Here is a 17092-nt window from a genome sequence, read left to right on the forward strand (position 1 = left end):
ATATATATATATATATATATATAAGTATGATTGTTGAATGTTACTCTTTCGATTTATTTCGTTTCTTGGGGGCATAATAAAAAATTTTTAAAATTAAAACGGAACGAAATGTAAATTTCCGTTCCATTTTTACAATAACCGTGAAATTTGTTTTACCGAAATTAACTTTAGTCTTTAATCTTTCCAATACAATCAAAAAGTAGTCGGAAACCTCAAAAAATTATGATAAACCGGTTATCTAATCTATGTCCCCCTATTTTTTCTCTGCCATTTTTACCCGTACCTTAGGCTGATCAACATACATATCTCCAATACGGCTGGAAGTGTCAAGAACAATAACTCTATCAAGAAGAACGATTCTTACAATGGATTCTCTCCCTTGCTGGCTCTTATATTTTCCCCCCATAATTAGAATTTCTTTATTGGAAAAGTTTAACTGTAAAACGTTTACTTTAATTAAAATGTTATTATTATTAAATAAATAAATAAAATAACCACAGTAGAAGAAATAAATAATTAAGGTAAGTTAAATCATGTAAATTGTGCTCATTTTATAAAATATTACGATTGAGTTGTGATTTCTTCGAGTTCGTTGTCATAATTTTTCAATTTGATGGCGGACAAACAGAATTTCACATTCAAATTAGCTTTGTTCACTTCTAAATTTTCACAAATTAAATTTAACTGATTTATCAAAAAATAACAGCAGTAAAATTGCTACGTTTTTAGCTTAGTGGTCTATTTCCGATTAAATCACAACTCTCTTGATTTTGGTGCTTGTATAGAATCAGTAGGGGATACCTATCGGCCCGAATATTTCCGATTACGATTTACGAAACAAACCGAAGTGCTTATTCAGGCTGGCACTTATATAAAACAACCCTTCTAAAAATGTTGTCATAATTTGAAAATTTTATTTTCTGAAAAAATAAAGATAAAAAGGGGGTTTGTATTACTGTACACATAGATTCGAAAAAGTTGTCAAAAAACAAATATATAACAAATAAATGTTATCAAAAGCAAGATAAGTTACTTTTCTACCAAACTGGATATATTTTTCGTGTTTTTATTCAATGTAACATATTTATTCAGCTCGAAAAACATACAGTGTTTACCGATGTATTGTAAAATTCAAGATGGCGTCTGATTCTCTGTTTAACACGGTAAGTTTGGGAAAAGGTGTTATAAATAAAAAACTATACAAAATACTATTAAAAACCCGCCGAATATATGTCAACCTATGTCACGGTAACATAACATATATTGAGCGAGTTTTTAACAGTATTTTATCTGGGTTTTTATTTAATAAACCTTTTCCCAAACTTACCGTGTTAAAGAGAGAATCAGACGCCATCTTGAATTTTACAATACATCGGTAAACACTGTATGTTTTTCGAGCTGAATAAACATGTTACATTGAATAAAAACATGAAAAATATATCCAGTTTGGTAGAAAAGTAACTTATTTTGCTTTTGATAACATTTATTTGTTATATATTTGTTTTTTGACAACTTTTTCAAATCTGTGTACAGTAATACAAACCCTAAAAAGGTACTTCTACAGTTTATCGCTGAAAATGGAGACGCCATTTTTTTTCGGGCACCTGTCGTTAAAATCAGAGGGAGAAATCAGTATTTTAAACTATAATCGAAGTAGGAAATAAATAACAAAAAATAAAAAATACAGAATAGTTTTATTAAAATAATATTTTCTTACGCAGACTTTTCAATTATATTTTGATATATTTTTATACAATTATATTTTGATACGTTTTTATACAATAAATGGTTTGGTTTACAAATGGCACTCGCCTAGTTTAAATAATTATGAATATGTCATTTTCATTTTCTGTTTTTAATAATGAAAATATATATACGTTTCATGAAAAACTTTCCGTTTTCATTAATTAAATCGAAACGTTTCCAATTACGGATGTATGTTCTCTTTCACTTTATTTATTTACTTTTTTCATAGTTTTGTCCAGAAGTAATTAATATCTAGTTTAATTTTTTGGTAAAATTTTACTTCAAGGCCCGTCTCACGTTCGTATAGAACAATATATATATATATATATATATATTTTTTTTTGTAGATTTCGGTGTGCTAAAAACGAATCTGCCGTTTCCGTCGCAAAAAAATAGTTTTCATAATATGAAAAAATTACTTTTTCGAAAAGTGGGCGATCACTGATTAGATGTGTCAGAAACTTTGTGAAAAATATTGAATAATTCCACCCCTCCTGTCTTTCCAAGCTTATAACTACTCGAAAAATGTAATTCAACCCCCAATTTTTTTTTTTTCGATTAAAGGAGCAAGGACCAAGGTTTCATTTAAAAAAACAAACAAACAAACGACGTGTTTTTTTTAAAAAAAAGGTTTTAAACTTCGGACTTTACAGGTAAATTTCTAAAAAACACTACTTTTTTTTGTTTTAAATTTGAATATATTATTTATTGATCTTTTATCTTCAATTTGTGATATATAACACTTTGGTGAATAAATTAATTATTTACTTTTTATTAGACATTTCAAAATGGGGGGGGGTGAATTAATTCGACCCACCCCCTGTCTTTCCAAGCTTAGAACTACTCGAAAAATGTAATGCAAACCTTAATTTTTTTTCCATGTAAATTTAACTTAAAATTAGCATCCACTTTCTGGCCACCTGAGAGAGGGGGCATTTTTTTGTGTGTTTATTAGCTAAAAGTTTTTTTCGATTTCTTTTTCTGACGAAGACGCGATGAAATAAAAAAATAAAGAAAAATCGGTATTATTTTACTTCAAGGCTCATCTCACATTCGTATAGAACAAAATATTTTTTTGTAGATTTCGGTGTGCTTTAAAAGAATATGGTAACCGTTTCCATCGAAAATTTACTGTTTGCATGGTATTAACCCCCTGAACTCTGGGACTGTTTTCTATTTCACAGCCTAGCCTTCGTTTATGTTTATATGCGAGCATAAAAGAAGGCTGTTAAATGTGCACTCGCGTACCAAACTGCCTTGTCACAGTGTAGTATTGGCGAAAATTTAAAATTAGATGAAAAACAAGTATTTTTCCAAATATTAAACCATATAATTCTATATGTTATCACGGGTGACCATTTTTGTATGCGCAAGCGCATTAACCCCTGAACTCTGGGACTATATCCCATTTCACATGTCACGGTGCGCTCACATCGTAGCTTATGTTTTGCCATGCTGGCCATTTTTTTTCATCAGTGAACAATCTTGCAAAAAAAAAAACTTGCGCAACTGACTTCGATCATAGTGTACTACCAATTTTGACTATCATCTCCACAACACAGCCCATACAATCAACACATGCTGACTCACTTGCACATCACTCAGCACACTCAACCTAATCACTTAGATTCTGCAGACACACTTGCAGACTAAGTTTGTGCAGACCCACTTGCACACATCTCAGCGCATTCAACCTCATCACTCTGCAGACTCACTTGCAGACTAACGAACAATTGTGCAGACTCACTTGCACTCACACATCAATTTCAACCAGACCACACACTCTGCAGACTCACTTGCAGACTGACAGACAATTGTGTAGACCCACTTGCAGTCACCAATCATTCTCAACCAACCCTGCCAAGACACAAAAATATTATTAATTGGTAATTATCAATTATCCAGGGAGAGGGCCCTGTCGCGGTGCGCTCACATCATAGCTTATGTTTTGCCATACTGGCCATTTTTTTCATCGGTGAACAATCTCATGTACACTGCCTAGCAGCAAATAAGCGTCTTATCAAGTCAAACTGAGGTGAAGTAAACTTAATTTCAACTTTTCTCCATGAAAATAGTTAGTAGAAACTTTGATTCCTAGCTGAATCGAACATAAACACAATCAATTTGCACATGAAATTCTTTTGGTTGTTTTTGATTCGGTGGAGAATTAATTCTATTCATTTGTTTTCTCTCTCTGAGACCGGCATGTGTACTTCTCATAAGTACAGCACGTTGATGGCCAACCTGCAGCTTCGGCCAGGCGCTAGCCCTGGCTGGCCAGGGAGTAGGAGGAGGCGCCTGAACGACGACTGACGCTACCAGTCACGTCGACCGAATCCAGCAGCAGCCGCCTCAGCTTCAGCCCAACAGCCGCAACAGCAGTAATTCAAAAAGCCCTCTTCAGGGCCAGGTTCCTACGAAAGACCTTCCTCTTTGTTTTACTGCCTGTTGCCTCCTGCCACTTCCAGTGATCCTGCAGCCTCAACCTCCTGCAGCTTCCAGCGATCCTGCAGCCTTCAGCTTCCTGCATCTCCTGCCTGCAGCCTTCAGCTTCCTGCACCTCCTGCCTGCAGCCTTCAGCTTCCTGCATCTCCAGCCTTCAGCTCCCTGCACCTCCTGTCTGCAGCCTTCAACTTTCTGCATCTCCTGCCTGCAGCTTCAGCTTCCTACACCTCCTGCCTGCAGCCTTCAGCTTCCTGCATCTGCTGCCTGCAGCACTCAGCCTTCCTCCTGTGTAGTTCGGTTCTGCTTTGCAGTCTGCTGCCTCCCTGTTCCAATCCCGGACACCATTCCTAGACCGCTCCATTCTAGGCCCCCAGTTCCTGACCTGATCACCACCTCCAGATCACTCCAACGTCCAGCAGACCAGTTCCTACCATATTTATTTCTGACAAATAAAAAGGCGATCTTTCATCCTTTAAACAAATATCCTGTGTCTGTCATTCTTCTTTGCCTACTCACAGGTTTTCTGCCTGTGTCCAGCTTGTTAGTTGTTGGGTCGATTGTCTTCGGAAGAACAGCCCCCGCAACACATGCGTCAAAATGTGTGCGTGCTTGTACGTACAAAAATGGCCACCCATGATAACAGAGAATTACATAGCTTAATATTTGGAAAAGTAATTGTTTTTCGTCTGATTTAAAATTTTTGCCAATGCTACACTGTGACAAGGCAGTTTGGTACGCGAGTGCACATTCAACAGCCTTTGTTTATGCTCGCGCATAGTGTTAACGAAGGCTACGGCTGTGAAATGGAAAATAGTCCCAGAGTTCAGGGGTTAATACCATGCAAAAGAAATGAAACAAAAAACTTTTTAGCCAATAATCACTCAAAAAAATGTCCCCTCTCTCCGGTGACCAGAAAGTGGGTGCTAATTTTAAGTTAAAATTACATAGAAAAGTGATCACCCACTTTTTGAAAAAGTAATTTCTTCATATCATGAAAGCTATTTTTTTGCGATGGAAACGGTTTGCAGATTCGTTTTTAGCACACCGAAATCTACAAAAAAAATATTTTGTTCTATACGAACGTGAGACAGGCCTTAAAGTAAAATAATACCAATTTTTTGTTATTTATTTCCTCCTTCGGCCATAGTTTAAAATACTGATTTCTCCCTCTGATTCTAATGAGAGGTGATCGAAAAAAATGACGTTTCTATTCCGACGATAAACTGTAGAAGGATAAAAAAAAAAATACATGTTATGCTAATAAGTTATTGTTTGGTTTTAAATCTTACGTTTCTGTTGTCTTTCTGAGATTATCCAAAAAATAAAGAATAAACAAATAAATTGAAACGAAAATTGGTTGTCTTCCCTTGATCTTACCATCGCAGCTATTTTTGGTAAAATATTACTTTAAGACCCGTCTCACGTTCGTATAGAAAACTTCTTTTTTTTTTTTTTTAGATTTTGATGTGCTAAAAATGAATCTGCTAACCGTTTCCATCGCAGAGAAATAGTGGTAAATTTTTACGACATGTCCCAGTGTATTATAAACACCCAAACCTCCCCATGTTAAGAACGGCTTTTGAGGTTGGGGGATGTTTATTCCAGAACCCGTTCTTAACATGGGGAGGTTGGGGTGCTTATAATACGCTGGGGCATGTCATAAAAATTGACCGTAATAGTTTTCCTGATATGAAGAAATTACTTTTACCAAAAATGGGTGATCACTTTTCCATGTAAATTTAACTTAAAATGAGCACCCACTTTCTGACCGGGCATTTTTTGTTTGTTTATTGGCTAAAAGTTTTTTTTTGTTTTATACTGCTTCAATAAAGATACGAGAAAATTGAAAAACAAAAATGAAGAATAATCTGTATGACTGTAATTCCTTATGTTATCAATGGTGACCATTTCTGTATGCATAAGCATGTTCATATTTTGCTGCAAACAAGTAGTTTTTAGGATATTAAACAATATAATTCCTTATGTTATTAGTGGTGACCATTTCTATACATGCAAGCATGCTCATATTTTTGCTGCAAACAAGTACTTTCCCAGATCTTAAGCAATGTAATTCTATATGTTATCAGTGGTGGCCATTTCTGTACGCGCAAATGCGTGCAGATTTTTGACACACGCGTGTCAAAAATCTGGCTACCACTGATAACATAAAATTACATTGTTTAATATCTGTATATATTAATATATATATTGTTTTTCTTCTAATTTTAAATTGTTCGCCAAAGATTACTATGCTATGCGAGAAAGCAGTTTGGTATGCGAGTGTGCACTTAACAGCTTTCATTTATGCTACCGCGCATAGCATAAACGAAGGCTGATAAATGGTGGAAAATAGTCCCAGGGTTCAAGGGTTAATATTATGCAAAAAGTAAATTTGCAATGGAAACAGTTATCATATTCTTTTAAAGCACACCAAAATTTACAAAAAAAAATATATTTTTCTATACGAACGTGAGACGGGCCTTGAAGTAAAATAATACCTTATTATCTAATATATAAAGTAAAATAATACTACATTTTTTCTCCCTTATGGACAGTGAAATTTGATTTTTTTTTAATAATTAAAAAAAAAATTATTTGATCAAATTACATGTTTTTGGAATATTTCATCTTCGTTCATGATTGGTATGTACATCTTACAGACTTTTCTGCATTATCTTTACTTTTAATTGTCGCCATTAGTGCCAATCTCGATAAGCACCCAAACGGAAAATGGTCGATTTGAAAGCTGATGAAAAATCTAATTAGACAGGCGATATTAAAGCAGACGACTGCAAAGACATATTGGATGTAACCTTAGTAACAGCAGCTGCTCAGCCTCCTGAAGAACTAATCACATACTGCCTCCTCAAATGGTGTCATCGGAAAAAACAAAATGTAACAAATGCTAACAGAAATTCTTTTGGGATTTAGGTTAGGGTAAAAAAAAAAGGGGGAAAGGCGTATTATTGTAGATTAACATTCTCAACTAAATCAGCCTCTTCAAAAAGAAAAAAAAAGATTTTCATTGTTTTAGTTGAACATGTAAACACCTTGAAAAACTTGGCGAAAAAAATATTAGAATTTAGAATGAGGGATCAGTTTGTTATTTATATTTAACTTCAAACAATCTCTTATTTCCAGATCATTCTAGCTTTTTACTGTGGTTAACCAATATTTTTTGTAGATACTTATGCAGAATATAGACCAGGCTGAAATAAAGCATTATTTATTTAGAAACTTATTCTGCACATGGGGAAGGGTGTTCTTTTTAAACTATTCTGTACTTTCACCTAACAATTTAATGAACAAAAAATATTGTAAAAACTGAATCTAATTTGAAAATTCCATCTAAAAAAAGTAGCACAGTCCATATCTTGGATTAGTACCTTTTTTAAAAGGTGTACTTGCGCAGTTTATGAGCCGTGTTATTTTTTAGATAGGATTTTCTAGTTAATATCATTGCAAATATTTTTATTCTGAGTTTTACTGATTATGTTCCAATACTAATTTGTTTTTAGACTTTTGCAGATATAAATTGTATTTTAAAGACAATTTCTTAAGCATTATTCTGTATTGGAGATGCTATTATGACTTTTAATCTATATATAGATATATTTGTTTGAAGTAACTAAGTGATCTTGCCTATCATATTCAGGTAATTTTAATAAGTCACTCTTCTGGATAGTGTTCATGGTTTAACCTTAGTGTGAGGTTTCCAGCATACTTTTTATGTCTCTTCCAGTCTATATTCAAGTCTTTACCAGCCAATCATATTCTTCTAAAGAGGAACCCGGATGTTTCATATTCATTACTTCATATAATAAAAGTGAACGTATGTGTGTCCAATCCAAAATTTGTTCATTTTTAAAACAAATATTTTTTTCATGGATATTTTCACATTTTTCACATAAAAATCAACACTGTTATCAGTTTCATATTGATTAAAATTGGATAATGACTCCTAAATTGTTGTGGCTAACTGTTGAAACTCGACTGAACACATGGAAATGAATAACTACAACACAAAAGTAAAATAGAACGGATATATTGAGAGCAAGAAAGTATATACAATATTTACATAGAGTCCATTGATATAATCATGGGAGACTGTCCCTGGAGAATGTGTCGGCTGGGTAGTCATCGACTCTCGATCTCGTTGTCTCTCTGAGTCTCTTGTTGGGTCTCTCCCGTCTTTACAGTACCAACCATATTTATATGGTTGACACTCCATGTATGCTAATTAGGTGGATTCTATCACAACACTAACATAATTTGGAGTTACTCAAGGTGGCAAAAGTTGAAACAAGATAAAAATAATCACATTGAATAATTGAAAGAAAAATTATCTAATCAAAAACAAAATTGAGCTAATCAGTTCTTTAATGCTAAAATTTTTTATTTCTCAATTTTAAATATAAATTGTACAAAACACTATCCAGTTTTTACTTTTACCTTAATATAATAATAGACAGGTGTTTATTTACAATAATAGGAAATGCTGAGCCTTATAACTGTATCTCCAGTAATTACTACCTTCCGTAATTGTTGTCTCAGCATGTTTTGGCCAACTAATCCTCTGGCTTATTTAGATAGGACTGAAACCGCTATTTTCAGACAGTGCACACCTCTGTGCCATGAGCCCCGAAACAACAACAACTATAAAGATCAAGATAACAGTCCGCAAAAGAAATTATGAAACCTCTTCTCGAAGGATTCCAAAAACTAAAATATTATCTTTATTCAATCACCATTCAACATTTGCATTCAATAAAAATGTCAAAATAGGGTTCTTTCCAAGTTATGCAAATACTTAATGTTAAAAACTGTCATAAAAAAATGTATTTGTAATTAATGTTTTAGTGATTGTTATCTGCTTTATATTTGAATGTGCAGGTTGTAAATAATTATTTTTTTCATTTACAGGGAACAGTGAAAACGAAAAAGCTGTATGCAAAAATTTGGAATAGAAAACTTATTTGAAAGTAAATGAATAAACTTCACTAAATAACAAGACCAATCGGACACACATGAAAAAAACCTCATCATTTACAAGCATTTAAAGACATTCAATTTGAATGCCTACTACACATTATTCTTGAGTGGATTTGGTTTTTGTTACTGAGGTTTATCAGAACATACTGACATGTAGATACTTTCTCTTAGAAGTAACCACTGACCAAATAATCAAATAAATATAACACAGTATTGAAACCTCAAATGAGATCCTCTCAGTATGGTTATACACTGGCCCATATAAAGAAACAAGTTAAACGATCCTGCAGTCTGACAAAACCAAGCAAACACAACATGGAAATTAAACTATAATGAATAGTTTCCATATTTCTTTGCTACTTACCCAAGAGTTGCAAAGCAGAGACAATCATTAAATGAACGATTAAATATATATATATAACTATATATAACTATATATATATATATATACACCTCATTAAGAAAGCAAATAGAGAACTAAAATAAAATGGTTAAAAAAACAGTTAGACCCTATTTATGCAAACTTTGTGGCTTAATGTACAATGAATTTTGTTAAACACTGAATAATCACAAAAGTTCAAATGAGATCTCTTCAGTATGGTTGCACAATGACTAAAATATAAGGAAACATAACCTCATTAATAATCATATATATATATATAAGACCTTTAAACTATGCCACATGTTAGACATGGTAAAATATTTCCTCCTCTAAAATGTTAAAAAGTTCTTCAACTTTTTTTTAATTTTCAAAATCTTTTCTTGCCTGATGATATCAATAATGATCAAAACGGTCTGCACATCGTAGCAAGATATGACTATATTAAATTTGCTCTCTTCAATTGTTGGAATTCAGTGATTCTAATCTTTTGAATATTTTCAACCTGGAATCATAAAGAAATCAATAGAGAACTAAAATAAAATGAGTAAAAAAACGAAGAGACCATATTTATGCGAACTTTGCGGCTTATCGTGCACAGTTGAATCTGTTTTAAAGAAACACATGCGAACTCATACAGGAGAGAAACCCTTTTCTTGCAAAGCATGTGGCACCTGTTTTGCGACAAAGGATACATTAAAGACGCACGTAAGAACACACACAGGAGAGAAACCATATTCATGTCAAATTTGTGACACATTATTTGCGAGCAACAACACATTAAAATCACATATTCGAACACACACTGGGGAAAAACCTTTCTCCTGCCAAGTTTGTGGATCGTCATTTACAACAAACTCTAACTTAAAATGCCACATGCGCAGGCATACTGGTGATACTTACTCTTGTAACATGTGCAAAGCATCGTTCACAAAAAACTCTGACTTAAAATGCCACATGCGAAAACACAATGGAGATAAACCTTATTCATGTAAAGTTTGTGGTTTGTCTTTTACAACAAAATCTAACTTAAACTGTCATCTTAGAATACACACAGGAGAAAAACCTTATACTTGTGAAGTGTGTGGCTCAACATTTATGACATATTATTCTTTTAAGTCTCACATGATAACACACATTGGAAAGAAACCTTATTCGTGCGAAGTGTGTGATTCATCATTCACAGTCAAATCTGTTTTGACTACACACATGCGTGTACACAGGGGAGAAAAACCTTACTCTTGTGAAGTGTGTGGCTCTTCATTTCTAACCAAAGGTAATTTGCAAGTCCATGTGAGAACACACACTGGAGAAAAACCTTATCCTTGTAAAATTTGTCATTTATCATTCACAACAACTTCCGGTTTAAAGTATCACTTGAGTACCCACACAAAAAAACTCAATCAAAAAGCTTGCTGAAAACTTGTGGGTGTCATGCTCAAGAATACTCCTGACGTATATGATGAACAAGCAACATAGATTGCAAGAAAATAAAGAAAGATATAGATAGGGTAGGAGATAAAAACAAGGATGGAAACAACATAGGAGAGCGAGTTAGTTCCTGGAGAGGATAAACCAGGAGTATATAGACAGAGATGCTTTTCTTCAATGGCTCAAGAGTGGAAGACTTCCATTTGATGAGGAAAAACTCATTGTAGTTGGTCAAGATCAGGGTTACTCACAAGCGGATTAAAAAATATTACATATTATGACCCAGATTCTCGTAAATGTCTTGTACGGTTGAATTAGAAACTTACAATGTTGACAGATTAAACAGGATTGATATGCCACGTAGACAAGTGTAATAGACAAGTGTATGGTTGAAAGAAAAATACAGATAACTGAATAAAATTAAATATATATATTTTATTCTCACCAAATCAAAGATTTATAAGATTTATAACGGTAGAGGTGTCTTTGTCAGTAGCAATGAGTTTGATTGATGTCGGCAAGTTACTTGTGATAAGTTGGTGATGGCAAGATATTCACAATAAGTTGGTGATCGCAACGATGAGACGATCCCCAAGGATGGTAAAACTGCCTGTAATTGGTCTTTGACTCAAATCGGATAAAAAATATTTCATTTATTATGTCTCTGATTGGTCAGTAAGTCGCGTTTTCCGATCACGTGGTATGTTGCCGGCTACATCCGCATGGAGAATGCTATTTTGTTTTTGTTCTTCGCAGAGCATGCATAGGCATAATGAAAATTGTGTATGTGACTGAAATTTTAATGTGCAGCGAAATGCGTGTGCAATTGCACTTTTTAACAGCGTGGATAATACAGTAACTGAGTGAGATATGTTATATAACACAAGCATCAAAATTCAGAAAGTAGAAAAGAAAGGAAAAAAGGACAGAAAAATGAAAGAAAGGAAAATATAAAAGAAAGAATAAGTTGAAACTGTGTTAAATGCTTGTAGAAGTTTGATAATGAAATATTTTGTTTCTTTCTCAACCCCTTTTGATTATTCTGGCCCATAAATAAATTCACTTTTCAAGGATTTGTGAAATAAAAATTGGCTGTTTTTTTTTTTTATCATAGACCAGAAAATTAGGATGCTAAACTGACATCTGGAACAAGATATTTTCTAAAGACCTATTCCCACTGTTAACATCATTAATCGAATTTTCTAATTTTTTTATGTCAAGTAGGTGGATTGATTGTCACAGCTGAGAAAAAGAACCACACATTCACTGCAATAATTATTAATTCAATTATCTGCCAATAACCTTTATTTTCTGTGGTTGAAACTTTTGATAACAAATTATGGAACCACATTTGTGATTTTGGGGACTACCCCTGTCAGGTTAACAAGAGGAGATGGGAAATAGATGAAGAAGAAATAAAGAAAATGCATATTGTAATATCCGTTGACCATTCCAGTATCAGAAGAGCAGATCCTTACATATTAGAACCAGTAAATGTGGCAAGAAGTTAAAACGATAATGTATTATCAAGAATTGTGAGTTAAATTCTATTGGGAAGGAGAAGCCGAGCTATGCTCCCCTGATTATCGATATAAGTCAATGAATAAGTGAACTTCAGAGATTCACTCTGTTCTCCATACTCGATGTAAGACTGACCTTTGGTTGAAATTGCCCAGATTTTACCAAATATTAAAAGCTTGAATGTAGAATTCTTCAATGAATAATTATTGTTACTTTATTCAAAGTGAAGTGTTATTCTTTTTCTTTTGACTTAGTAGATACATCACAATACATAACCATTTAAAATAGTGGAGCTATTGCAAGAGTACTGGTTACTTGTGGAGTGTGTTTAGGTTTCTTTTGCAGGGGAGCGAATTTTGGTTATAACCTTTAATTGTAGTAAATATGATCATTGTGTCTCACAAAGTGAACACGTCTGGCTGAACGTGTGACAATAGATTCTTGTGGTGTGTCTTGTGCATCCTGTGTTTGAGATTCTGTGTCTCCTGAAGTTATTGTCCTCCATTTGGTGTTTTTGTCAGCAGTGTTACCATTGTTGCTGGCCTCACAGAATTTAACTGGTTTCAGTTTTTCTATTAAAACTGTTTGCTTCTGTCTGAATGGTGTTTCGATTTAGAAGTGTTTGTTTTGTCTTTGGATGACCCTATTTGGACCTGAGTATGGAACTTCTAGTGGCTTTCAAATTCTATCTGTTCGAAGCCACACATAGGTGGCAGACTTCAAATCTTATGGAATAAATGCTTTCTGCATCGTATGTAGCTGTCCTTTTGAGAGTAGGGCCATGTCTAACTTTTGCATTTCTTTGGCAATTCATTTTTATGTCATCTCCATGTAGATCCAAATCTTCCTGGTCCACTATAAGTTTTGGTAGGAGTAGTTGAGTTCCTGTAACTGTGGAAACCGGGGAAAAATCTTGGTCATTGGACATATTTCTAATCCCAAGTAGAATGATGGGTAGTGCACCTAGTCAACACTGCTTTCGTGTCATAATTGCAGCTTTTAGGGTTCAATGTAACCTTTCAATAATCCCATTGGTTTGAGGATGATATGCTGTCGTGGGGAGTGTATGAAATCCGATGGTAGTGTTTGTACAGTTTGCTTTAAAACTGACTACCATGATCTGTCACAATGTGGAATAGAACGCCAAAACGGAAGAGTTATTTGTTTGTTTAAGAAGGCTAATGCGATGGCAGAAGCAGATGTGTTCTGTAAAAGTGTGGCTTCCACCCATCTTTTTTTTTTACATGGTGACCACTTATCAAGGCCCGAAGGCAACTCAGGGATAAGGGTTATTGCGTATACAGTAATCAATGAGATAGTATTGTAGTAATCATTAGTATTCGGGGTTTTGATAGAGTGTCTTACTTAAGGGGACGGTTTGTCAGGAATTTGTTTATGTTGGACTTGAAGACGTCCAAGTTGTGGTCAGGTGGGAAACAGGCAAGCGGCAGAGAGTTCCACTGGCGTGCAGTTCTAAGAAAGAAGTTTTGCTCGTGGAATCTACGTTTGGATTTAGGCACAGATAAAGAGTGGGGAAAATTATTGAGAGTAGTTTCAGCCAGACGGGTGTTTCTCGTGAAAGATTGGCGAGAGGTGCGAGGGATTGGAGCTCAGACGAGCACCTGCCATAGAAATAACGATAAAACAAAGACAGGCTCGCAACATCTCTTCTGTGGGAGAGAGGTTGCAGGGAAGAGAAAAGGACATCCCCCACTAAACCACAAAGTCTATTTTGTACTCTGTCAAGGCAGGATAGGCTGTTTTTAGCAGCTCCTGCCCAGATGTGGCAGCAGTACTCCATCCTTGGACGTACTTGGCTTTTATACGGAAAGAGAATTGCATTAGTAGTGAGATATCTTCTGGAGCGGTAGAAGGATCCCACCATTTTCCCAGCGTCCCTGGCAACAGATTTTATGTACGTGTTCCATTTCAGATCAGGAGTAAAGGTCAAACCCAGAAGCTTGTCAAAACATGGAGCCTCCCCAAGACGAGAGCCATCCATTTCAATTGATGCCAGATAGGGATCAGAGTGTTGATGATGTAAAGATAGAAGCTTGATTTTGGATGCATTAAAAGTGACCAGCCACCTCTTCCCCCATTGTACCATGCGCTCAAGATCAGAGGAGAGAGAATTAGTGAGAACTTTGTCATTTACGGCCTTTGATGTGTTGCCATAGATGGTCGTGTCATCAGCATAGATGTCAACGAATGATTTAAGTATGTGTTTTGGGAGATCATTGATGTAGATCAGGAAGAGAGTTGGGCCCAGGATGGACCCCTGAGGGACTCAAGCATTAATACTGTGGGCCTCTGATTTCTGCCCATCAACCACTACTCTTATGAACCTATCAGAGAGAAATGATTTAATAATTGAGAAAACATTTCTACTGTAGCTGGAACACTTGTTGTTCTATCAATGCATGTAAGTACATATCTAGATGGAAATGTGTATACACCATCGTATGTAGTGGTGGGTGGTAATGGGCCAATGATATCAATGTGAAGTGTTTCAAATCTCTAAGATGATAAGGAGAATGGTGTAGTTTCTGTTTTAGTGTACCTGAAAATTTTGTGTCGTTGACATCGATGAGAGCTTTTTGCCCAAGTCCATATACTTCTGTCCATGTTTGGCCAAAAATATCTTAATTTTATCTACTTGGTTGTTGATGTAGGTCCTGGATGTGAGATGTTGTGAAAATCCTCCTGCGTAGTGGTTTGGATATGTAGGAAGTAGATGTTGATTAGTCAGACCAGATGGATGACCCTTGTATTTAATAAGTTTTCAACTGACTTTTGTATTTTTCAAGTTCATCATCCATGTTCTGTGATTCTCTGATGGTTGGTAAATCACATGGATCAATGGTCACTGCACACATTGGCTGAGGCAGTCAGCAACAATGTTGTCTTCTCTTCTGATATACAACACTTCTAAAACATATTCCATGATGATAGAACTATTCAAGGGATATATAGATAAGGAAGGCTCTGTAAAAAGGATTAGTGAAGTATGCATGACCCCCTGTGAGTACACAATGAATGAGGCATAAAATGAATGACTAAGTTCAGTATTTTACCGCCTCCCATTTAGCCCTAAAAGTCCCCAGGGGACATCAAATCCTGGTTGAAATGAACAAACGGTGCAGTTTTAGGCCTTAACATATGTAAATTTAAGTTCTGCACCATACAAAAAAATAAATAACTAAGTCCATCATTTGCCTCCCCTCTCCCATTTAGCCCCAAAAGTCCCCAAGGCGTTAACATATTTAAATTTGAGTTCTGCACCATGCAAAAAAAAAACAATGGCTAAGTCCATCATTTGCCCCCTCCCCCATTTAGCCCCAAAAGTCCCCAAGGTATTAACATATTTAAATTTGAGTTCAGCACCATGCAAAACTGCTAAATAGACATACACAGAAAATTTTGGACAAATATGGTAAAATAGTCCCAAAAATGGAGTGTTTTTATTAGCCCTAAACGATCCCCTGAGGGCAACCAAGAGTGATCACGAAGTTTAGACAAACAAAATTATATAGAAATCAGTTACACTTTTTCTGAAAGTTTTATAAAAATCCGAGGCATTAATTTTTTTTAATAAGTACAAAAGTGTTAATATTAGCCATTTTAACCCGAAAGGCACTCTTGGCGGGGGTGGGGGAAACTGGAGTTTTCCCGGAAAATCCGTTCTGTTACTTTTTTACTCGTATCATGTTTAATGTTTGTGCAAAATTACCAAAAATTCCAAGACGTAGTTATTGTAAAAAGTACAGACAGACGAACAGAGGACCAAAAAGGATGTTTCTGTTATGATCAAGAGAGGATGATAATGGCTGCCCAAAATCAAGGCTTGATGACCAATGCTTTTAAGATGAATAATCTTAGCAACAAGTGCAGGTTTTGCCACATAAATAAAGTGTGAACAACCTGACATCCTGTTTATAAGGTTTTACTGAGCAATGTGACGATACAGTGTATAAATATCTACACTATTTAAAAAAAAAAAATGAATATCTAGTGTAACAGCAAATTCTGGGAACATATATTAAAAAGAACTGTTGAAAATAAGTCCTACACCATCCACGATGACTATACAATCCTTATAGCTACAATGGAACAAGAGGGAAAAAGATGTAACCTTACTTAAAGTCATTGTCTCTAATAGTGCTCTCTTAAACAGAGCTGAGACAAGGTAACTAAATACGAAGGTCTTATGTACCACCTGAAAAGAGACTGGAATCTTAGGAAGATGTTCATCAGTCCAAGTCATAGGTGCTGCATAAAGTAAAAAAAAACTATCTTGCCAATATATCGTGTGAACCAAGGAAAGAAACATGCAAATCTGTGCAGAAGAGAAACGTTATTTGTGTGAAGATGGAAATGGTTTCTAATCATTGAGATAAGATTCTCAGACAGAATAAATGCCATTTCAACATGACACTTATTGCTTACAAGTGTATATTATTTTACTTTTTTCTATTTTTTAATTAATTTATTGTATATTTTACATATACAAGAATTCTCCATGTTTACCCTGGCAGTTCATGTCTATTCATGATTGTATTGTTAAGTTACACCTCCTTT

General features: G+C 34.8%; 1 long non-coding RNA gene across 1 annotated transcript; it reads left to right on the forward strand.

Annotated features, from left to right (window-relative positions):
• Positions 1-256: 256 nt before the first annotated feature.
• On the forward strand, positions 257-15814 carry LOC145252707 (uncharacterized). The gene is made up of 2 exons (XR_013863650.1): positions 257-521; positions 9115-15814. It is a non-coding gene; the product is annotated as an uncharacterized LOC145252707 (long non-coding RNA).
• The last annotated feature ends 1278 nt before the right edge of the window (positions 15815-17092 follow it).

This window comes from Euprymna scolopes, chromosome 29 (assembly GCF_053919585.1).
Source record: "Euprymna scolopes isolate OS-2025 chromosome 29, ASM5391958v1, whole genome shotgun sequence".
Taxonomy (NCBI): domain Eukaryota; kingdom Metazoa; phylum Mollusca; class Cephalopoda; order Sepiida; family Sepiolidae; genus Euprymna; species Euprymna scolopes.